Here is a 24,703-nt window from a genome sequence, read left to right as displayed (position 1 = left end):
TCAACAGGATGCTTTCTTGCAGTGTTCTTTGTTGCTGCTTTTAAAATATTTTCAAGGAAGAGGAGAGCAATCATATTTAATAATGCAATTACAATCAGGGGAAGATGTTTATCCTGCAAGATTCCAACTGCTGGAAAAGCCCTAGGGCATTCTGGGAAATGAGATGCAAATCTGCAGGATTGCCTCTTCCTAAAAATACCAGAATCAAACAACAACAATAATCATTGCTCTGAACAGTGTCTTAAATGACTGGTCTGTTACTGCCAGGCAAGAAGCTTTGGTGTCTACAGCCAAAGGACCAGTCCAAACTAAACAGAGTGCTGTGGTGCAGCATGGTGTGAGTGACAGGGGATTGATGGGTGAGTGTGTTACAAGCAACTCCTCCCTGCTCTGCTCTTTGGGCTGCAAAAACATGATGTGAAAGTGTTTGGTAGCCACAGTCTTCACAAGTAAAAGCTCCAAGAGGAGAAGAGCATCTGTTTTTTTCTCTATAATCCAAAGGCCTCTGGTTTGGCCTGTGGTGCTTTGTAAGTGAAGGCACATCTTGGTGATGCTTTGTGACTAAATTCATTTGCAGTCTTAAGTCATGCATTAAGTTGGCCATGAAAAGTGTTCATGGAGTGAAGATTTTGAAGGTGCTTCACTTGGGGTATAGCAGCAGCAATGCAAGACGTGAGGCTGCACTGCTTAACTCATCTTGTACAACATTGGATGTGCCCTGTTTCTTTATATTTGCTGGTTACCAAGCAGCATTAAACCTAATGTCAGTTCTGGGATGAGATCAGCCTTACTCTTTCAAGATCAGACATTAAATGTAACTATTTCAGGATCTAGTCTGAATTTAATTTCAGGAAAATATGAGTTGTGATAACCTTGATGTTGGCTCTCCAGACTTCAGGCTTCACTGGATCTGAACTAAATTACAGACCTATGTAGCGAAGCATGTGAACCTGGGCCAATACATGGCTTTCAGTCAAGTAGATAAAATGTAAATCACTTCATATGATAATGAGCTGGACTTAACTTGTGTCTCTCCAGACTGAATTTACATATTTGAATCCGCTTGCAGTAGAAAACAAGGGTTCAAACATGCTTTCCTCCAAGAGCTAATAAGCAAGGGCAGGATCAATTTGCTATCAATTTTGTATTCTGGGATTCAAGTAGATATGAAATTAAAGATTATTTGGAATTAAAGATGTATTTTAAATGAAAAAAAGGTATACTAATGCCATTCTTGTACTCGTTTGCTAAGATTTTTGGGAAGTTACTTCAGAAGATTGAGGTCCTTTGTTCTAATAAAGTGCTTCTTGGGACGGTGGTGCAGTCAGTCTTATTTTTTCCAGGCCCATTCCCTACAAGAAGCCGCACCTTGCAGGTTCGCTGTACTCCTTTATCACAGGGGGGAAAGCACAAGGCTGCTTTCTCTCCTGTGCCATTCATTGGCTTTGTTCTCTTTCATTTGCTTCATGGCACGTTGTCTAGGGAAGGCAGCTCAGCAGTTACTGCTCACGTACAGATGTGTGTCAAACCTTCTGTTCTCATTCCCGTGGGAAGTCTGGGGTTTCAGCAATGCTGGGTACACGCGAGACTGTCTTATCGCTCACCCGATGAGCAGTGGATGCTCAGCTCTATCCCCCCAACCTGCTGCTGTCTCCTGGGGTTACTGTGCTGATAGCAGCTAGAGAGTGACTTGGGACACTCTGTTGCTTTAGTAACATGCTCTCTGACATCTCTGTGTAATCAGATGCTCTTGTTTCCTTCTTGTCAAAGAGCCAGAAAGGTGGCTGGTTTAAGGTGTCTGGCTACCAAAAGGTAATACTGTGGGATGATTTCATAGATCCCTTCTGGTTGAAGGACCCCCATGAGAGCAGTGTTCCATTTTGGGAGACAGTGTACCATGTGCCTTAAAGAAGTGAGAGTTTAAATGAGTGATGGGCAGGAGAAATAGCAGAAATGGTAAATATTATGGCAGGAGTTACGAGCATCTCTCAGATTCCACAGAATATATTGCTGTAGTATGCAAATGGCATGTGAACTCCTGTGTATGTGTATTTGTGTGTTTCTGTGGCCATTTTCTGGATACGAGTATTGAATAGAGTTGCTGTTGGTAGCAAGACAGAGGAATATACACTGTGATGGGAAGAGATGAGGAACAGTGATAGAAGGTGAAGTAGTAAGAGAAGAAGACAGTAAGGGGCAAAAACCATTTAGAAGTTAAGACATTTCTGTGTGTCTGGAAGGGCACTGCCCTGGCTGGTGTACAGAAGACATCCTGATGAGATTTTTCGTCTTGAATCTAGGGATTCCTCCTGTCATCTCCATCTGAACTGTCCTAGGGAAGAAAGAGAAGCTTCATTTTGAGGCTGTGTTACTCAGGCATTTTTACACATAAACCCAACTGCGTGCCATCTCCATTATTCCAGAGAATTTTCAGCACTGATGGATCAAGCCTTCAGATGTATTTGCAGGTTTCCCATCAGTTGGATAGCTGATGTGCCAGAGAGACTCTGTACACCTTCAAGGGAGGCTGTTGGTTTGTACTTTAGCTTCTGTGGTTCAGTTGGGAGTGTGGGCAGAACTTGCTCCTTGGATTAACAAGTAAAGATCAACCCCTGTCTTTAGGCACCCACTCCTGTTATATGGGAAGGAAACCCCCTGAACTTCAGATTTGACATGAAATACAACACACAGCAATGTGCAGTCACTCAGACTGACTTTTCTGTGGGATGGATGGCAAAGTAGAGATCAAAGAGACCAAGCTGGAGTGGAGCAGGGGGCAGCCAAGAGCTTCCCTGCCACGCTCCCACCGGTGCTGCAGGCATGAAGAAGCTCTAACAGGGCCATGAGACTGAAGCTGCCTGTTCCAGGAGCCCTTTCCCAGCCCTGGGGATACCTGGACCTGAGCAGAGTGTAAATATTGCCCCTGGACCACGGTTGCTTGCAGACTTGTCACGAGTTGCTTTTCCAACTGCATCAGGATTAAGGAGTGAGGACAGATAGGGTGGAAAAAAGCTTGCATAAATATTTTTTGACACTTGTTTTAAACATGCAATTGAAGTCAATCTTGTCAATATTCCCACAGAGATCTTTGTGTGGCTGAGGCTTAGCCAGGAGCTTTCCTTGCCGCATGGCGCTGACTTTAATCTACAGCAGTTTGTGTATGAAAGAGAAGACGATTTTGAGGTAAATACCAGGTGATCATTCTGCCTTACACAGGGTGGACCTGAGCCAAAACCAATCTTCAGTTTTACCCTTGGCATGATCAAAGAGGGAGGGAAAAAAAAACCCAACTGTTCTCTAGCCAGTCAAGGGGGCTGTGCGCTCGCTTATGCCTTGCATCAGCCAAGTTTGGTCATCGAACGGCTTTCATTAGGGGAGCCAGCAGTGCAGAGCTGCTCACTGGAAGTTACTGGGTAGGTGAATTGGCCTCTTTGGTGGGTTTGAACTGGTGGGGATAGGAAATTTATTGCCATGGTATACTGTAGGAAGGACAAGGCAGCTGTGCTTTTCACTGTTGTTGCTAGGCTGCTTTTGGAACTGTGTAGAAACGATCCTGAGTTTTGTGTTACTAAAAGAAAGGGGGCAGTGGGCATAGGATCTATGTTACGTAGCTAAGCTGCTCAAGCTCCATCCAGAAGAAGTTAACATGTGCTTGCATGGTTAGTAAGCTGAGATTCATTTATTCTGTGGCTTTGGCAGGCTCTGGTAAATTTACTTGATTGTAGGGAGTTATAAGGGGGGTACCAGATGCCAAGCTTGCTTTGATCTGATGAGACAAAGAGATGTGGAGTTGTTTAAAACCCTTCTCGCTCTGGTACTTTGGGGTCCCACCCCAGTTTGTAAGTGGGAACACAGTTCTGCCCTTGGTGTGTGTATAGGCAGTGGAAGGGTTTCCTCATTCACAAAGGACAGGGAGCTGCAGACAGCTTTTAGCTGACTTTGCCACCCTTGTCAGGAGGGTGTTGGAGGCTGGCTGTGCAGATAGTCAGCTTCTGAGTGTCAGGAATATGCAAAAGGGACATTGTTGGTGGATTGACCTTTGGATCATTACCTTGATTTGTTGGCATCTGACTTATTAGTCAAGGAAACGCTGCTGTTTAAACCAAACCGATGAATAACTTGGATAAAGGGCAGTTCAGTTCTCTTCCTTTGTCAGAGCAAGGGCACAAGCCCAGCTTTAAAGGCAAAACCTGTTACAGTGGCTCAGTTGTGAACTGAAAAAAGGAGCAGTCTAATTAGGTATTGACCAAGAAAAGGACTCTGCTGTTGTGCAGTCTGGAATATGCATGTGTCACTGGCAAGATATGCTTCAATCCAAGCTACAGAATTTGGGTGTAGAGCTGAGTTTTTTCCCTTGGTTGGAGTTACTGGTTTGAGTCTTCTCTCTAACTCATTGGAACCAAGAACATGTGCAAATGCTGATGTCTTCCACACTTTTGCTGCTGGCTTATGTAAAGGGCTTACCCTGCTCTGGAGCAAGCCAATTTTTATTGTTCTTGGTTGAAACAGCTGGGAGTTCTCAGATTGTGGGATACAATGGCACTGTCATGCTTGGTGCCTGCCCAGAGTCTCTCCCTGGTATTCTTTGTTATAGTTGCACAAATACTTTCCCATTAAAGGAACTAATTCTTGCCCGATCAGCATTAAGAGCCAGGAATAAATGAAATCCAGCCTCTTCCATTAAATAGCTTTTGGAGAGAGGAAAGCCCATCCCTTATTCCATTAAGGAAAAGAAAAACAAGCCCAGCTTTTCCAATTTGGCAAAGTGATTCTATGGAAATGTCCCCGTACCTGAAAATGAGCCCAGATCTTTCTAGATGATCCACTTATTTATCATCACTGATACTTGCAACTTCTGTGTAGTTGTGAGTACCCTAGCCCTGAAGTTCGGGGTGGATACTTCAGCCCATTGCAGTTCTTAGGTGAGGGAAGCAGTGGGTAAAGCTTCCTGCAGCTACAAGTGGTCCACAGCAATGCAAAGAAAAGACCCTGTGGCATTTCTCCATGAGCTGCTTTGCACTTTAAATGCTAATCCTCCTCTGGAAGTGCAAGAGCTTGATTCTGCTTCTGTTTCCTGGAGTCTAATTTGGAAGCGGCTCCACTAGTGGTAGATGGTATCAAACAGGTGTCACACAGGGAAGAATTTAGCCCTGAGCTAATAGATTTGTTCTCCTGCATGTTCTTCAACTCCACTTGTGAAAGGTGCAGAGTAGTTTGGGATAATAACGCGCTTCCATTATTTAGCTGCATAAAATACCTTGAAGGCAAGTAGTGCATCTATAAATTAAGCTTCTGAAGTGTCGGTGAGGTTACTCGGGAGGGGGGTTTGACAGTGAGATTATTGACGGTGTAACGTGATAGTTCTGCTCTTGAAAAGCTCATTCTCCTAACACAAATCACGGCACTGCCAGGATTTATTGAACTGCCTGATGGAGAGGTACCGTACAAGCTACTATTAGTCCATTTCCTCAGCTTTGCCATCAGGAGGCTTTAAATAATTGTATTTGAAAGAAATGTCAGAGTGACAGAATTGGGTGCAGAAGGCCATAGATATTCCCTCTCTGCTCCACCCTGTCCCTGTTCTTTCTCTCATGCTCTCTTGCTCTTCTTATTACCTGGTAATTTCAGAGGAAGAGGGCTTCCCCAGCTGCATAATCAGAAGGTTTCAAGACATGGTGTCTGCTGCTTTAGGCAAAGTCTTGCCTCAGTTCTGCTGCAGAAGTTGGACACTCACCAGCTCCGTGGGGTCCTGCACGTCTGTTTAAACAGCCAAGGATGCTCCTGCCAGGGCTGGGGCTGGTGCAGAGGGTTGAAGTAGCAACTGTGACTAGAGCAAAATGGTAATGGTGCTGCAGTGGTGGCGCTGTGAGGACTGGCAGCCTCCAGGGAACAGAGGAGCATACCAGGATGTTTTACAAGAGCATGTAGTGATGGGATAAGGGGTAATGGCTTTAACCTGACACGAGGGGCGATTGAGATGAGCTCTTAGGCAGAAGCTCTTCCCTGTGAGGGTGCTGAGGCACTGGCACAGGGTGCCCAGAGAAGCTGTGGCTGCACCGTTCAAGGCCAGGTTGGATGGGGCTTGCAGCAACCTCCTCTAGTGGAAGGTGTCTCTGCCTGTGGCAGGGATTGGAACTGGATGAGCTTTAAGGTTCCCTCCAGTCCAAATCAGTCTGGGATTCTGTGATGACTTTGTGACTGCATGTGCACAGCATGGTGGTTGCCATTCCACATGTTACTGGGGCAGACAAATGCCTTGCTACAGCTCCTGTGAGGACAGGCCTTGGGTCCATCTCTGACAGTGGTTCTGGCTGAGCTGCCTTGCTTCAGCTGGATTTTAGTTGTGTGCTGGAGAAGCGAGGTTAATGGTGCTGGATAAACATAATGCTAGCCTGTAGTGTGACCCAAGTGACCACAGGGTCAGAAGGGATTTATTCTTGGTCTTTCTTTGTCCTTCATAATGTTGGCATCATGCTGACCCATCCCATTAACAGACCAGCAGGGCTGAACTGGCCACAACAATGAAGATCCTGCCCCTCTACAGGATTGCTGTATTAAATGCATTTAAACACAAAGGCAATAATTGATCCTTGAGGACATGAAACTTGGCTTTTAAGATAATTTATATGGCATTTTGCTGCCCACTCTACACTGTCCCTTAGAAAATTTTGACACAGAAAGTGTTTCAGGATTTGTGGATTTCCTGATAGGTTAGCATAGATCCCAACTGTCCCTTTCCCTGGAGACAAGGAGGGTGGCTGCCAAATAGTTCTCCTCCTACCACAGCTTTGAAGGTGTTAGAGCTCTTCACCTTAATCTCAACATAAGCAAGGTTGACCATTTGCTGCAGGTGGAGGAACCAGCTTTCTTGAAGCTAAGAGCATGGCACATTGTCCTATGTGTCTGGAGAAACCACAGAGTTCTCTCTGTGAGTGTTGTGGACTGCTGAATTCTCACAGATGCTTCTGCAGGAGAGGATATCTCCTGGAGTATCTGTAACACTATTGCATATCCACTCTCTTTTGTCACAGCACGAATGATGACTCCTGGGGTTTGCACGCGAATGTGTTTAGGGGAGAAGCATCTCTAATTTAGTATGAGCAGTCAGAAGACAGAGGCATCATATTTTTGCTGGTGAGGTAATTTTAAGAATGAAATGGACACACAACCCCGATGAAACAGGTTTGTGGCTTTTAGAACAGATAAAATTTGTAGAGTTCTGCTGACTTTTACAATAAAAATCTGTAGAAAGTGAGAATCATTATCTTGTTTTTACAGATTTTCTTATAAGGGTGAAGTGCAACTGCCTGCTCCACTCCATAGGCTGGTTCACATGTCCTGTGATGTTTATTTGTGTGATTCTGCCAGATTGTTAAAGAAAGATGCCCTTATATATTGCAAATGGAAGAGAAAAACAAGGTGTAAAGTACCTCCATCCTTTCCAGGATACAGTGAAGAAATGCTGCTTTTCATTTTCCTTTCTTCAGTGAAATTGGCCTTTTGGAAGAGCTGATTTCTCAGAGGGGTGGCTGGTTCCATAGAGCCTTAGTTTGTCCAGTAAAAATGGTGAGAATGTATGTTTTGTTCTCAGCTTTGCCCTCCCTTGTGTAGATGGTAGCTTTGAAGAAGAGATCTCTGAGATCTCTGGTCCCAAGTGAGGAAATACCATTCCTTTTCAGTCACTTCAGTCCCGCTCCTTCATACCTAGTCTTGTCTGAATTACAAACTGATTCTGGTTCCAAAAGATATCTGATAAGATTTTGACTCCAAAGTGCTTCTCACATAGCTTCCTTATTATCTCAGCAAGCCCTGAACAATAATGAGCCTGTAAACACATGGTTTGTAAGCCTATTACAAGCTTCCCAGTATTATAATACGATTACTCAGCACTGACTCATTTGTTTCATAAAGGCAAACGGAGGGGATTCAGGGATTTGTTTATTTGGATGTACCAATTTGTTGCAGAGTCTAACTTAGTTGTTACAGGAATCACAGTTCCTGCTCGTCAGCTGGCTTCCCTTTTGCTGGGAGGCTGCAAGCTACATTTGCACAACCCTCGCTTTCCACCAGCGTTATCCAGCTTGCCTTTGCAAAGGAAATAATGTTAAATGGAGCTTTTTATTGAATACAAACCTTTTCCATATAACTCCAGAGAGCTAAATGCAGCACAGAATGTAAACTCTGAACCGCTCTCCATAGGATGTCCGTCTAGCTTCCATCTTGAGGTAATTATGTCAAACTCTACGTGCCACTGCTCCCATGGACTGGTGAGCCAGCTAGTACTTAGTGTCTGAATTAATGTTTGGAATAGTTGCTGCTTTCTTTGTAACAGAGACAAGAACCCAGATGGTTTGGGTTATTGGTAATGGATTCCAGTGCTCTGAAATCATTCACTCAAATCCAGCTCCAGTTTGTAGTAACTCAAAGTAATTATTATTTGATTGCTAGCCGGTGATGTAAAGTGAGTTGGTCATCTCAGCCGGGGTGGACAGCTGTCCAAGTTAAACAGCACCAGCTTAACAACTGCCAGCAGCTCTTTGAAATTCGGTAAAGGATATTGCTGAAGACACTTAAATAAATTGGGTTGGGAGCTTTCTTCTCTTGCTGGCCATTTGAATGGGGAAAGAAACCCAGAATGGAGAGCCTCTGCGGGCTCTTACCTGAAGATGGATTCTCGGGGATCACAGCTGCTGAGTGCAGAGTGGGAGGAAAAGGCTCAAGTGTTGTCACTGAATCTCTTCTGTTTTGTGTTTCTGTGCTGGTGCAGAGTGCCTCTTAAGGCAGTGTGTTGATGTGATAGTGTTGTGTGCTTGTGGAGGGGCATAAGTAATTGCTCACGAGAATGTGTTTCTCTGCCTGCTAACTCTGTGGGGTTTTTGTGTATGCTTCCTTGGGAGTTAGGTTCTTCCAGTTATCCTGAAAGTCTTTGAAAAGGGGAGATTAAAAAAACCCCACACACTGAAGTTTATATTGGTTTTGTTCCCTGTTTTATTTTACATTTGCTAACACAAAGAAATACTGATTGTGGTTTTGAGGCAGCAGGAGATTTTTGGCCATGCAGAGGGCCAGCCAAAGGCCTTTAGACCATCTGAAATCCCATTTGTATTTTCCAAGTAAAACAGTATGTGGATGGATGCTTACATAACTGCCACAGCACTCCTCTGGAGTAATTTTCACCCTTAATTTCCTTCAGAGTTCAAAACCTCTTCAATCTCTTTCTAGCTTGTCCTCAGCTAAACAGATCAAGTAAAGATACTGATCTGTTTGGCTTCAGCGCATAGGCAAGATGATGTGGACATGGGAGATGTGAATGTGCGATTTCATTGCCTGCAGATCTATTCATCACATGTGAATATTGCCATCACCTGACAAAAGCAATATGAAATAAATGGGTATGTGGCACAGCCTTTCATCACATAGCTGGGAGATACAAAATCTCTTGACCTTTTTAGCAGGCTTTTGAGGCAGAGTCAGGAGATGTGGTTTACTTGACCTAAAGGTTCCTCTTTTCCTGTTACTGGAACAGAAATCCTATTGTCAGCTGAACTTTTGGCTGTGGCTGAAGGTCTTCCATTACTGTCTTTTATCTCTGAGGCTTGGCTCTTGGCCATGCAATTGCACTCAATTTGCTTGCTTTGACTCTCGGCTGTCCTTTTTGAATTGTGAGATATTTAGCAGCAGCCTCAGCAGAGCTGCTCCTCTATTCCTTGCGCTGTAGTGAGGACTGTAAAACAGCCAAAGTGCATGTGCCAGGGCATGTTCTCTCTTGGTTCCTGTTGTCCATTTGTGGGTGCTCCAGTCAGTGGGTGCCTGCATCTCCTGACCTGGGGACAGTCCTAACTGTTCCCTCTCTTAGTGAGTTTGCCAGACCCTGAACCTGGCCTTTGTGTGAAGGTAGCAGCTGATGAGAACCTTCATACGTTCATCAGTGTTCCCTTTGCTTAGAGGTAACAGGTGTTAAACATAGTAAAGTGTTTGTGTTAGTGATGGTGTAGACATTTAGGTCATTTCCATATGAACTGCAGAATATAAAAAGCTGTGAAAAAAAGACTACTTCAGAAATTATCATTCACTGATGCATTTCTTCTTTACAGAAAGAATGTTATGTTCCAAAGGAAACAAACTTCAAGTTAGTCGACTTGATTGGCTGATAAGCTATTGTGAATTAAGACTGTTGTTACACTCCATTTAAATGCTGACTGGTGATGTTAGACTTAGCATCGCTAGGTGTTAATGTAAACTTCAACAATGCTGTGGTCGCAGTCTCAACAGTTGGTGGCATAGGAGTCAACTAGCTGGGGAGAGGGGAGTAAAATTCAAGTGTTTTGTTCCCTGGCCAGTGATCTCTGCTACTGAAATGGGATCTCAATTCCTTGACCCTGAAAACAGCAGCGACAACAGGAGAAATAAATGCTGTAAACAGCTCTATAATGAAACCTCTCAGCCAGCTTGTCAGCGTGTGCTGATCTTTTGCCTTCACTTGCTGCTATGACAAATTAGGTTGACCTTTCCTTGCTAGCATCTGAGAAAAGAAAAAGAGGGGGGCGCTAGGATTTGAAGAGTGTGTAAGAGAATTAGGTACCCTGTGCTCATTGAAATTTAGCTGCATTTGGGCACTTAGCTCTAAATATCTGCCTTTCAGAATTGCACCCTCTGTAAATTACACCCTGCTCTGGAGGTGGTGAGAGTACCTGGGATGACGGCATAAGGCTGTAATTTAGCCAAATAAGAGCAATATACTTGAAAAATCAGGATTGATGCTTTCCACAAGTTAGATTAGAGAGGCACTGGCATGAGAACTAGCAGCAAAAGCTGGTAAGTAAAGTTTGAGGTATTGCTGATCTCTGTTTTATGGCTCTCTCCAGAAGGCGTCCAGCACAGGGCAGCTCTCAGCAATGATTGAGAGCCCTCCCGGGGTCTCCTTCATCACACGACGTATTTGTCATCTGGTAGTAGCAGGTTCTCAAGGTCTCAGTCCATCTCAGTTGAGATTTTTCAGCTGTCTTATATCCTTCCATAGTTTACTAGATGATTTCTGTCCCACTCCCCACTACTTGTGCGGTAGCACTGCAGTGCTACCCGAAACAGGACCCCAGGGGCAAATACCCAGAACAACAGCCTTGCGGATATTGTGCTGGATACCAACAGGATTTGCCACCTGTGTTTCTAGAGTACATCTTACCATGGTCTTAAAAGAGGATGTTATCATGCATTGATGAAACATTTCTCCTGCTGCAGCTGTAATTAGGACTGTAGAGCATCCTTGGGGTCCAGCCTGGCCCTCATTTAAATCAGCAGGAGCAGAACTGATCCGCTTTAAGCAGTACTGCATTAGTGCTGCAGCACCATGATGTATTTTGTTGTTTTCCCTTCCATTAACGACAAAGGAGGAGTGAGAAAGATAAATAATGTTGTGGAGAGGGGAGGGAGAATTCATCTTGGAACAATGATGAAGATAAAGATGGATAAGCAGGGCAATTTGTGAGTTTTATTCCACTTAATGGGCTGCAGTTATATAAAGAAATGGAGGTCTCAGTTAATCTTTATACTGTCTCCTTGTTTAGGAACACAGTTACTTCAAATTAAATTAGCCTTTTGCATCTTGCTGGAAATGATATAGTTTCTTTGGTGTCCTTGTTTACTTTTCATTGATCTAGAGAAATAGAATTTCTACCCCTTTTCTTTCCCCTGGGATGTGAAAAATAAAGGGATCACCTTTCTGCTTTCAGCTGCCGTGGCCTAAAAAAAGGTAGGAATGAAGAATAAATTCACCATGGTTTAAAGAAATCCTCTTCAAAAAAACCGATGGGGAACATGACAGAGTTAGAGAGACCTCTCCCTCAGAAGAAGAGTAATATATATTTTATTCTCTTATTAATATTTCATTGGCAAGAAGGTCAAAATCTACATTTAAATGGAAATATTTAAAAAGCAGAAGCATAATATTTGACTATCTGGAGCTTTTATGGGTTAGAGAAAACCAGAGGCTTGAACGCGTTGGTTCAGAATTTGTGGGGTGGGCTGGGAATTCCTTGTGAAATTTATCCAGCAAAGGGATCTTCCATTTGCCTTCATCAACACCTCTGATAAAGGGTTTATGTTCTTAATACAGAGCTCCCTTTTAATTTAAAAATCCTTTTAAGTATGTCATTCCAGGTAGAGAAGAGTCTTTAGATGAGGTAGTCTGTCACTGCTCAGAATAGTCTCTTGGTAGACAGAGCCATCCATGGCTTGTGGTGATGATGTGTTGCTTCTTCAGGGAATGTGGGAGATTAAGTCATGTTGGCAGAGGCTGGGTTTTGAGGGAACCTGTGCTCAAAGGAGTGGGGCATAGGGAGTGGGGACCCCACAGATCCCACTTGGGTGTATGGGAGTATGTGATTTTGAGACTAAAACCCATCTGCATGGAGAAGATCATAGAATCCCAGACGTGTTTATGTTGGAAGGGACGTTAAAGCTCATTCAGTTCCAAACCCCTGCCATGGGCAGGGACACCTTCCACTAGAGCAGCTTGCTCCAAGCCCCTGTGTCCAACCTGGCCCTGAACGCTGCCAGGGATGGGGCAGCCACAGCTTCTCTGGGCACCCTGTGCCAGTGCCTCAGCACCCTCACAGGGAAGAGCTTCTGCCTAAGAGCTCATCTCAATTTCCCTCCCCTCTGGCAGGTTAAAGCCATTCCTCCTTGTCCTGTCTCTCCATTCCCTTACGTAGATCCTTGTAGATGACTTAAGTCAGGGTTTGAAGTAGCCTGAATGGTTCCTGCCTTCCACTCACATGCTGATTTCTGATGCGCTCACTTTCCAATCCTAATAGTTTTGGGTTTAACATCAGTGACTTGGGACTGTGATTCCCAGACTGTGGCAGCTGTGCCACTAAGTTCAGGTATGCTAACTCAAAATGGTGTGAGAAAAGGAGATAAAAAGCCTGGTAGGTTTTGTTTTCCTACTCAGATGGGGGTGAGGAGGAAGCAGATTTTCATGTCACCTCCAGGGAGCTCATGCCTGCACTCATCCTAGAGAGGGCTAGGCTGGGTGGCATTGCTGTGTCCTGCCCAGAGCCAGGAACTGCTGCTGGTCCAGGGTACCTCTGTAATGGGCACATCCCTCTCTGCCTGCCAATGGGGACACCTGAGCAAACAGGGTTTAGGAATCCGTGGCTTAAGGGGACCATCGGGCAGCCCAGGAGAGAGCTCTGACCATGGGCTGACTTCAGTCCTGGGGCTGATATTGATCCCTGGCTGCTTTGGACACAGCCCATTGGAAACAGAATGCCTTTGGCTGTGTGAGCAGCGTGCTCTGCAGAGGAGTGATAACATTGATCCCTTCCTGGTGCAGCAGCGTTTGATTGAGTCCCACTGCTGGGCACAGGGTTGGGTTGGGTTTTGTTATGTTTTGGGCTTGTTTTGGTGTTAAATCAGCATTATATTGACTAGCAGCAGACCACTGAGTATATGTGCAGCTTAGGAAGACTTGCTGTCTCTGGCACCACCGCTTTCCAGCACACCTGCACCTCACAGACACACAGGGAATTGTTGGGAATGATACACGGGAGCTTGGTGCTAGGGCCTGGTGCAGCGGAAAGGTACTCTGCTGCTACTTGACAGACTTGTAACCAGATTCCAGCTTGTGCTGCATTGCCCCTTCGTGTAACCCTATTAAAGAGCTGTAAATAGTAATATAAATGATGTTACAGTCATTTGTTTTGATGTATCTGAGCCTCTAATAAATCAGCTGCAGCTTGGTTAATAGGAATATGAGAGTGTGGTGGCTGTTGCCAGCAGCTGCTAGAAAATTACAATGCAGTCATCTGTTTTACAAGGGAATTAAATGTTTGTTCTCCTGCTCCCTCTCCCTCTAGCCTCTTTTAGAGCATCAGAATCATGCACAAGCCCTGTTCTTTGCTAGGTGTCCTATTTGCTCTTGTTAAACATGGATGGGGTGCCAGGGAAAGCATCTGCAAGGAGATTCCAGTCATTAGAGTGTGTCAGCTCTCTGTTCCAGCATTACTCTGTGTGTATCCTCCAGAGGTTGCATTTGACTTAGCTTGGGTAACAGTTTCTCTTGTGTGTTGTCAGCAGCATTTGATCCTTGCACCTACAGCACAGACCTGGAAGACCTGAGCTGAAGAAGTGATTTGCTTAGTGGTTTCCTGGCTGAGGTTTGCTCAGGCTTTAGGACTGTCTGGAACAGATACAGGGCTGATGATGTGTCTGATGTTACAGATGTGTCAGTCAAAATGAGTTCTCACTTCAGTTCCCTTTATAGGTTGTGACCAGAACCAAGTATTTATAGCCTAATAGACTGTGAGATAATGTTTGTTATGTGTGATAGTTTTAGCAAGATCTCTGCTAGTAACTGACCGAGTTGAAGAAAACATCAGACTCCAGAGAAGCCTCCTGTGGCTTTGAGGCTTTTCATAAGCACTTGTGCACCAAAAGGCTATTGTAATGTCACAGCCACCCTCTGCACCACATCTTTCTGCTCCATCCTCTCATGAAGGGGTTGTGTGGAATGCTTCGAATTTCAGTATGAAAAAATTAATCTCGTCTTTCAGTGTTCAATTTACCATCAGGTAAACACAGAAATTTGATTTTGGGGCTTGAAAAGTATCTGAATTAGTCAAAACAGCTCCCTGAATTCTATCAGTACTGTGTAATTTCTTTATTTGGTGAAGGAGGCTTTGGCTGTGCTCTTTATATCACAAAATGTTGCTGTATTGTCACATGGTGATCATTTCTTCTGTCTCTCACTGCAGCTGTGTAATAATCATGTAGCCAGACCCAAAATGACATTGGGTTTGCCAAATATTGCAGTTAAAATTCAACATAGAAGCTGCATTCTCTGTTTTCTGTTTTTTTTTTTTTTCCCACCCTGGCTTTCAGCATCACCCACGTTCCCTGGTGTGACAACACACAGCGCTGAGCTGGAGGCAGCTACATCTTTCTGGAGGTGTTGGTGTTAACACAAATTATCCCCTGGCAAGAAAGGGAAATCTCACCTAGATTTTGCTTAGGAGTTCAAGCAAGTGTTCCCAGTGTCCACACCCCAGGGAAGATGCTGCAGGGCACCGCTTCAATTTAACTGGAGCAGTTGATACGTCCCCTCTCAATTTAGAAGCTGTAGGAAGGAACTGTGCTGGGCATGTTTCTGCTGGTGAACATGGCCTTTGCTCTCTCAATCATTGGGAATTGTGTGAAATCCAAGGAGAACATCAAAAATCTGTGCAACCTTATCTCTATTAATATTTTAAAGGAGTAATAATCGCACTCTTTGATGTAGGTATGGTTAATTGGAAACTGATGATTAATGCTTTTGTTGATGTCTTGTGGTCTGTCTTAGAAGAAACCCTTTGGTTTCTGGGTGGGGGGAGAGGGGGTTTCAAGTAAAGTTGCACTTTGTGATACATTTGAGAGCTGATCTGGAGAAATAAACCTTGTTATACTAGTATGACTGGCTTTTGTCAGCTCCCAAACAGAGGTTTTGTGGAAGGTGGTATTGCCAGACAGATGAATGCCCTGAATATTTGAGCTAGTGACCACTTAAATCCACACTGTGGACATCAGTCAAGCCCAGACCGATATCACACTGAAGCACACATTCATGTTGTATTGAAGACTAAATGCTAAGAATGTATGTGCCTGTGTTGGTACTTCTTCAAAGCAAAATTCCTGCTTGGAAAAATGATTTATTAATAAATAGCAATTAAATTTGACAGGGACAAAGGTTTCTGGTGTGGCTCTGACAGAGGTCATCTCGGTCCCTGCTGAAGCTGGTGGCTGAAATCCTGCACACATCAGTGATGCAGAAGGAAACTTGTAGCAGAGGTTTGTTTTCTTTTCACTGATCAGCTTGGCTCTGCATCATTAAACCTAAAACTGCTTTGCTGATGTCAGACTGGGGGCTGGCTCTTGTACTGAGACTTGCAGTTTGCAGTGCTGAGCTGATACCATTTCCAGTTTATGACTCCACTATGCTGTGAAATGACTATTGTTATACCAAGGTCTATTTGAGGCAGGTTGTGGTATGCTTTAAATCCAAAACCTAGGGAGATTTGACTGAAGGGTTTTGTCCAATATGCGGCTCAGTTAAGCATCACTGATAAGGTAAAGCACATTCCATTTCCTGCTGTAAAACACATCGTCCTGGCAAGGTACCCACAGGAGCGGGTCACTCTCCCTGTGCAAGCTGCCCATGTGTTTTGGCTGACTCACTGATGTTCTCCAGACATGCTTTAAGGGTGAATTAAAATGACTGTGTTTCATACTGCCATGGGGCTGGTGTTTTCTATTTAAAAGCCAAGCAAGTGTGGGCTGTGGTTTCTGAGGACAAAAGCCTGAACTATGGTTTCTAGATTAAATCAGTTTGTTGGGACAGTAACGCGCGCTGTGCCATGTGTGGTGTGTCTGGCTGTATCTGCTGGAGCAGCAAGCTTCAGAGGATCCCTGTGTGCTGGAAGGAGTGCTCCTGCTTGGACTCTGCTGTTTCTGGTACCCACTATGAAGAAGCTCTATGACTGTGCAGTGCAATTCCTGCCTGTGTGTGCTGTGTTAAAGACACGGTTGAACTGAGGCTGAATATTTGCTTCATTCTGCTGCCTTAACAGGCATTTTCTCTGCATTATTCCACACTTTCCCTGGAGTGCCTGCCCACTTGAGCTGGTAACAAAAGGCAGCTGCTGCTGTGCTTGTCCCCCTTCTGTAAAAAGCTGCTACTGAAACATTCTTGTGAATCTCTTCCAAACTGGTGTCATGGTGAAGCTTTTTCTCTCATCTGAAGTGTGGAGGTTGTTGTTTGCCTTTTCCTGCTGTTGTATTGAGTGAAGCAGGGCACTGTGTATCTGCCTAAATGATGTTCTGTGTGCTGGATCGAACACTCAGCAGTGTAAGCTTGTTTGAATGAAGGCATGTGCTTTAGCACTGCATGGTCCTACAGCAGGGCATTGCCTGCTTGCTCCATCCCACAGTTTGAGTATGGTTTTTGCAGACTTAGACTCTGGAAGAAGGGGTCATAAGTAGGGTGCAAAGAGAATTAAATGCACCAAAACTAAAGCAGAAAGTTATGAGGGTGTGTATTATTAATAATAATGATAATAATAATAATGACAATCTATAATTAAGCATGAAATCTCTCAGCAGAGGTGTAAAAGTTACCATCTGTGACTCCTGGGTTGTTCACAAGGGATCTTATAAGGTATCTGGGCAAGTGATACAAAGGGGAGGTGGAAACAATTGCTACACAGCACATCTGCTCTGTGCCATCTCCAGGCCCCTGTGTAGTACCCTAGCAAGGCTGTGCTCAGGAGAGGGTGTTCAGGGCAGCCATCCAGTGCAGTGCTGTGTTTGTATCTTGTCTTTGCAGTGCCCTTGTCATGCTTGGGTTTCTCAGCAGAGCTGTTACCCACCACTGCTGAGTCGTGCTGATGTGGCTCCATCCACTGGTACTCTTGACTGGGCTTGGGAGCCTGGTAGGGAAGTGCTGGCTGTAACACTGCTGGATCGTCACTGGAGACCACGAGACATGAGGAATATCAAACATTAAAGATTCTTTGAGGTAGCTGCACCTCTGGGCTTTGATAGCTCTGTTGCAGTGTGAATTAGGGGGGAGGCTGTTGCTCAATGCATAGTGCCTGGCAGGAGCACAGGGTGGTCAGGAACTGCCGTGGGAAGCACTTGAATAACCAATACATTACTGGGTGTGTTAATGCATTTTTCCATCCCTGGAAGCTGCAGCACTGGATCTGCCTCAGCTAGAGGTACCTCTAAGTGATCTGTGTAAAAACTCGGTATCTGTGCTTAAAAGAGTAATGTCTCTGTAAACAGGGATGCTCTCTGACAGCTGCAGTGACCTCTCGTAACTGACTGATGATCAGTGCTTTACAGATTAATGATGTCAGGTAAATGGGATCAGAATTACATTCTTGAAGTATTTTAGGTTGCAGTACTTCAAATTTACATCAATTTCAGGTCAAGGTAACTTTTCCCTGTCCTATTGCTGAGGGGCAGGAATCAGTAGCCAGTCTCTGACACCCCAGTTCTTTGTGCATCCTATGTTCAAGACAGATTGCTTTTTTTCCATGAGCTTGAATAAATCAGACTTAATGTATGAAAGGCTTGAAATGCATTTCCTAGGCTGTAAGAATATATATTTTGTAACAGATGCCATACAAATGCCTTGTGTCCTGTAAAAATATATAGACATCTTGAATGTGATGGGAAATCGCAATTTATAAGAGCATCAAGACTCTTCAAGCCAAAAAGCTACAGACAGTTGTAAGAAAGATTGTCTTGTCTGTCAGTGCAAATGCTATTATACAGCTGAATCATAACTGGCTGCACTTGACTAGCTGTATCTGAACTTCTGTCAGCTCTTGAAGACAACTCTATTCTCTTCGTAGGATTTTTTTCCTTCCCCTTGGGAACTTGGCTGAACTTGTTCTCATATGGAGAGCTCTGCTATGGCTGGAGCACTCGGGTTAGATACTTAAGGTGTTTCTGTTCTCTGCATCAATTCTAAGCGGAAAACTTGTCCTGTGTAATTCCAGCTCTGACTGATAGACATGAGCTCTGCTGGATGGTGGTTTCTGTTCAGCATGGGTGGGATGGTTCTGGTGAAATAGCTCAGTTCTGGCCCAAACCTTTGCCTAAAACCAAGCATAACTTGATGAAACTCCAGAAAAGGCTCTAAGTTTTGTGTAGCTTTGAGGTTGGTTTCCAGCAGATGTTGAAACACAGGGAGGATGTCTTCTTGTGTTGGAGGGAGTTTTTATTTAAACTGTGAGCTAGAACTAAAACTGTTCAGTCTAGTGTGGGACATACTATGGCAAGATTCCCAACACTGTTAGAGTGACATGAGTTTAGCATTTTGTCTTAAATCCAAAATTCCAACAAGCTTTTGAGCTTTAAGAAGCTTTAAAGCAGATTTTGACAATGACTGTCCCTGTAACACATTCCTGTGACTTCGGAATAGGTGACGTGGGTACTACTTGTGCTTCTTGCCCTAGAAATATGAGGTCATTTTAGTTGGTGTTTATTAACTACCAGCCAGCTGACACAATCAATACCATGGAATCCCAGACTGGTTTGTGTTGGAGGGGACCTTAAAGCTCACCCAGTTCCAACCCCTGCCATGAACAGGGACACCTTCCACTAGAGCAGCTTGCTCCAAGCCCCTGTGTCCAACCTGGCCTTGAACACTGCCAGGGATGGGGCAGCCACAGCTTCTCTGGGCACCCTGTGCCAGCGCCTCAGCACCCTCACAGGGAAGAGCTTCTGCCTAAGAGCTCATCTCAGTCTCCCCTCTGGCAGGTTAAAGCCATTCCCCTTGGCCTGTCCCTACAGGCCCTTGTCCAAAGCCCCTCTCCCCGTTTCTTGTAGCCCTTTTAGGCCCTGGAGCTGCTCTAAGGTCTCCCCTTAAGGAACCTTCTCCAGGCTGACCCAGCCCAGCTCTCTCAGCCTGGCTCCAGAGCAGAGCTGCTCCAGCCCTCGCAGCATCTCCATGGCCTCTTCTGGACTCGCTCCAACAGGTCCACATCCCTCCTGTGTTGGCCCCCCCGAGCTGAACTCAGTATAGCTGGCAGAGCATTGAAATCAAAGTTGCTTTTTAAACATCACACCAGCCAACTTGACTCTTCAAGGTTCTTGTTGTAATCTTACTTTTTATTGCAAATTAGCCCATCAAAGCTATCTACAAGTAGCTGCAGTGGAGTATAGCTGTGCATTCAAATACAGGATAGCCATCTGAACTTCAGTAATTACATTGTAGTAGTTTGGCTGAGCAATTTAAATGCCATAAATCTTTCTGTCAGTGTAAAAATGCCTGTTATCTGTCATCCAGAAATGTGCCCTTTTCCCCTTCTTCTTTTAAGCAGGTGGTTGCCGTGGAGTCTCTTGTTGAAGCGCTGAGGTTTCAGGGCTCAGCTTATGACAAGCTGGTGGTTAAATGCTGGGGATAACACACTTTGAGAAACATTTTTTAGAGATTAGTATATGAATAATGTGGTTTAAATATATATCTAAAAAAGGTTGTCAGCAAAGCAAAGCCTGCCTTGGGAAAAGAATAAATAATAACAAAGTGTCAAAATATTACAACGAAAAAATACAAACAGAAGTTCCTGTAAATAGCATTTAAAAGTTCATTGACAAATATTTGACTTGTGTTTTGTGCTGTGTCAACATTAGTTGAAACTCGTGCTATGTTTACCTTTGGTAATACTTTTCTTATGCCCTCTTCCTTAAGTAGGTTATTTATTTTTAATGAAACTCTGTAAAATCCATTTTTAACTCCCAGGAAATACTGCAGGCATCTGAGCATGAGGGTTCTCAGTGTAACAGCACAGCAGTAACATTGCATCGACCTCCTCAACTCTAACAGCTCTCATTTAGCAGCTATTACTCTGCTTAGCTTGGTACCCTGCTGCAGTCAGCATTACACTTGGATCTCCTGGCCTGGCTTGTAGAGCAGCAGAGCACCCTTCTTTTGATGGTGATGGGAAGTGTGGGTGCTCAGTACACATGGAAATTGAACCTGGTTTTGGAGCACCTTCAGTAGAGACCTTGAGTCCTGAGATCAACACCCACACCAGAGGGCAGCTTCCGAGTTGGTAGAGGAGCCCAGGCTCATGCTAACTGCCCATCGCTTAAGAAACTGGGATTCAGGACTGCTGTGACTAATGTGTTTGGGGGGTGGCAGGGACTTAAAGGAAGATGAAAAATGGTTATGCACTAGGAAACCTGGGAGTTAAGAGTAGATCAACACTTTGAATTCTATTCCTGGCTCTTTTCCCAATAACCATACAATGCTGAACACGTCGTTTGTTCTCTCTATGCCTTCGTTTGTGTTCTGTGAAATAGGCTTAAGTCTTTTTTTTCTTTGTGGCTTTTTCTGTTAGGTGTTTTCTCTCCACCTTTCTGATGGCAAGCTGTGAAGGCTCCAGATTATGAAGTTGCCGCTGTACCATGGAATTAAATGGCAGTTTTGTCCATGGATTTTTACATTACCTGCAATTAGGGCACTCCCAGTCCTGTTTTAGCACTACAGAACAATGCTAATTCACGTGTTGCTTTAGTACAAATAACAAAAGCATAAACCCCTGGCATACATACTTAGCCCATAATGTAGACTGGTTTGGTCTGTCAAGCAGTATTTTGAATTAGTCTTCAGTGGCACAAGGCTTGTTTTAGCTTAATCCTTAATTTAAATTAAAACCTCTTCATTTTTCAGTGTTCTGGTTAAAACTCATTTGAATTCTATAGCCATTAGGCATCTAACCCCAAATATTTTACTTGGAGTCAAGAAGTAAGAATCGCAAAGTGATAAATACTTTATATTTGTTAGGAAGACATCCATCAGACTGGGTTTTTACACGCATTTTTATTCCCCATAACAGAGTTTACTATGCAGATACACACAAGTCTTTTGATAACAGTGGGAATGGTTCTGGTTTTACTCAAGTTTTATTAGACTCTTTTTGAGCAATAATTCAGCAATAATCCCACGGTAGCAAATAGTTCTGTAAGGGGCTGTGGTCTCCTGTGGGCTTATTATAGAGAGGGAGGTATTTCTTTACTTGGCATTACTGCATAGTTTAGCACTATTTCATTCCAGGAACACTGGAGAGTTTGTTTCTGATTGCAAGGTATCATTGCATTTCAGTTTTAGGAATGGAGCGGTTTGAAAAGTTCCTGGGTTGAAGGTGAAAGGGGTTGGTTTGCTCAGCGTTGGCTGCTGCCAGTGCTCAGTCTCTGTGTGTGTGGTTACCCATTTCCCAAAGCACAGAGGTGATAAATACAAATACCAACATGTGATATTTTGCATTTACTCTGCCAGGATATAAACAAAGCTCTCCTTGGATGTGTTCCCTTTTCAGTAATGAAATATTTAAGAGCTACACAGAGCTTTTCATTTTCTATATGAAATCAAGCTCCATCGTGCCTGCTAGCGCAGCCCGGGTATGGGACACCCAGATGTTGTCCCAGAACGCTTCTTCCTTCAGGGGCATTCCCCCATGACGAGCAGAGCTCCTCTTCCTCAAGCCATGTACAGGACTGGGATGAAGAGGAAATGATTTTGTGCTTCTGCAAAGGGCTTTTTCCGACATATCGAAATGTTCCCGTTCTGCGTTAGGACAAAAGAAAGAATATTCCCAACAAAATATTGGAATAAAATTGTTGATGTCATTCCACGTCCCAAAATAGCTGTTGCAGGAGCACAAAAAGAATACAGGATCTCTCCATTCTAGAATGTGTTATAACTCTGGTCACCAGCTATTTGAGTGAGAGCTGGAAAACACGAGGTCAGTTGAGCTAAACCCTGTATGATAATCTGGGTTTGTCTTTGTTGGGTTGAGTGGTGGCTGCAGGAGGCATTTGAAGTATTTGTCGTTCTCTGGATGTTTCTGTACTAAAATTCTCTCTCCATGCGAGAAGTGGTTACCAGCAGCCTCGTTGCCCGCTGATCCTTCATGGGAGCAGAAATGCAGCTTGTGCTCCCCTGGAAGAGATTGCAAATAAACTGAAGTAAGGTATTTTCTCTGAAATGGGCAGTCTGAGGTAGATATGTGTCTTGGTGCAAAATTACTGGTATCATAAGCTTATTCGAGCACATCTAAACAGAGAAAACAGTAGGAATTCAACCCCAAAACAATCTTTAAATTTGAAGCAAGGTATTTCTTCTTAATTCATTATCTCTCTCTGGCAGTAAGAAAAACTTATTCCAGAACAGTTTGGTTCTATTTCTGAAGTGGTTTTAGTTAGCTCAGTATTAAGAACTTCAATTTCAGGGTAAAATAGTCCACTCAGTGAACTAGTTGGGAATAGCAATTCAGGAATCAGTGTGTAGACAGCCTCTGTCCCCTTTAGAGATTTCTCTTTTTTTTTAAGCCCCAGTCTGCAGGATCACATCTGCATGCTTATTTAAACCATCATTTCCTTTGCACAGAAGCACTACTATGGCTAAAATTGAATTCTGATATTTAACTGAATGAAATTGCTTGCAGATGACTGTTGGAAAGAGAAACAAACCACATCCTTGTGTGCTGCTGCACTTGAGAGGATTTGCAAAATACTATATTAATGCAAAGAATGCGGCCCCCCTCTGAAAAATGTGACTGAATGGTTTGATTTTGCTCATTCAGATTATACCAAAGGGTTTCTCTTCAAAAATCATGTCTTGTTATTGTTGTCTTACAATTGCAGAGAGCAAATGTATTCCAAAGTAGCACTGTCTTTTCTTTAGATTCATACTGAACCTACCACAGCGTCTGCGCTGACGCTCTTTCAAGGACAGATGAAGATTGCCACGAAGGAGCTCAGAAATAATTGCAATGGAAATTAAGGATTTTTCATGCTTTTTGCTGCTTTAGGAGACTGGAAACTTCTTACGTCTAAGTTGGACTCAAGTAGGAGCTGCAGAGTAAGCTGTGCTGGTCCACTCTGAACTGCACAGCAATCACATTGCCAACATGAATGAGAACGGTTGCCTCACAGATGAATGCGGAAGGGAGGGGAGGCATGAAGGGCAGTCATTCCAAGTCACTTGGCAAGCCTTTGGCAACAAAAGTGCTTTAAGTCACGAAACACTCAACTTTGTACATCTTCACTGATTCCTGGTGTTGATTTTTCAGTTGTTTGTCTGTAGTTCAGGTTATGGGAGCTGCCCTTCCTCACGTTTGCCTTGCTAAACTCAAACATGAGTCAAATGGTTCTGCCGGTAGTGTTTTAACGCTGTTGTAGTCTAACTGCATCCCCTTTACAGCCAGACAGAGCAGGAACTGCTATAAACTTTTGCTGTTTTCCACTCTGGTATCATCTCCAGTGCCATCTACTACTAAAACCAGAACTCTTAAGGTAGAGTTCTTCTTTTCTGCTGATACTCAACATGTAGCAGTTTTGTATTGTGATCAGAAAGGCTGGTTTCCAGACTAAGTACCATTTTCTGCTGAAGGATCTATGCCTGGGAAAGGGCTGATTGTTTTGGTTGAACTTCTGCGACTCCTCTTAGAGGCTGACATTTTGGTGGTAACCTGCCTTATGTTCTTATTATAGTATTTGCAAGCTTTCTGTAGGGTAATCTTTAAAGCTAATCTCTCCTTTGCCTTTAATCTTTTTGGTTTTACCCTTCTTTTTTCTTCTATTTATAGGTTGTGGCTTTTTTTTTTTTTTTTCCATGAGATATCTGAGCTTTTGGAGCTGTTTCAGTGATTCTTGTTCCAGCCTCCCCCACTTGATGCTGTTCTGCTTTTGCTCTTTTGTTTTTCGCTGTTCCCTTGGAGGATTTTTCTTCTCTGCAGTTCATTTTGTTTCCTCATCATCTTTTGTTCCTCGTTCTGCTTTTTCTTACAATGTTCCTCACATTCAGCTTCCATCCCTGGTTCCCTTCTGCCCTCATTTCTCAATTCTTTCTGCTACTCTCTAGACATACAAAGAAACTGGGGGGCCCGCTGGTATCAGTTCTTTTTACCTCGATCCCATTTCCCTTCTTTTGTCTTCTGTCCCCATTGAAAAGATCACATTTCTTCCTCTTTTCATAGTGCAGTAGTTGGCATCCATTTAGTTTGTTCTGATTCTATGGTGCTTTAATAGTGAAGTGGTGGGGAACTACCATAGGAAAGGGAAGGTAGGCAGAAGGTGTGTTGAGGTGTGTCCTCCCACCCTCTGAAGCCACCTTTCTCACCCTGGGTGCTGTGTGTGTTATGGTTTCCTTTCAGAT

General features: G+C 43.9%; 1 protein-coding gene and 1 long non-coding RNA gene across 8 annotated transcripts in view; both read left to right on the top strand.

The window, feature by feature from the left end:
• AUTS2 (activator of transcription and developmental regulator AUTS2) overlaps nucleotides 1–24,703 on the top strand; it is a 733,350-nt gene that overhangs the window by 143,169 nt on the left and 565,478 nt on the right. The window lies entirely within an intron of this gene.
• Nucleotides 1,724–23,662, top strand: LOC130599891 (uncharacterized). Its single transcript, XR_008972315.1, has 3 exons — nucleotides 1,724–1,812; nucleotides 7,032–7,182; nucleotides 23,358–23,662. It is a non-coding gene; the product is annotated as an uncharacterized LOC130599891 (long non-coding RNA).

Source organism: Pezoporus wallicus, unplaced genomic scaffold (assembly GCF_028554395.1).
Source record: "Pezoporus wallicus isolate ANWC-B61680 ecotype Strahan unplaced genomic scaffold, APGP_CSIRO_Pwel_v1 contig_8705, whole genome shotgun sequence".
In the NCBI taxonomy this organism is placed as follows: domain Eukaryota; kingdom Metazoa; phylum Chordata; class Aves; order Psittaciformes; family Psittacidae; genus Pezoporus; species Pezoporus wallicus.
The sequence above is the reverse complement of the archived record's forward strand: the minus strand, read 5'-3'. Positions and strand labels throughout refer to the sequence as shown.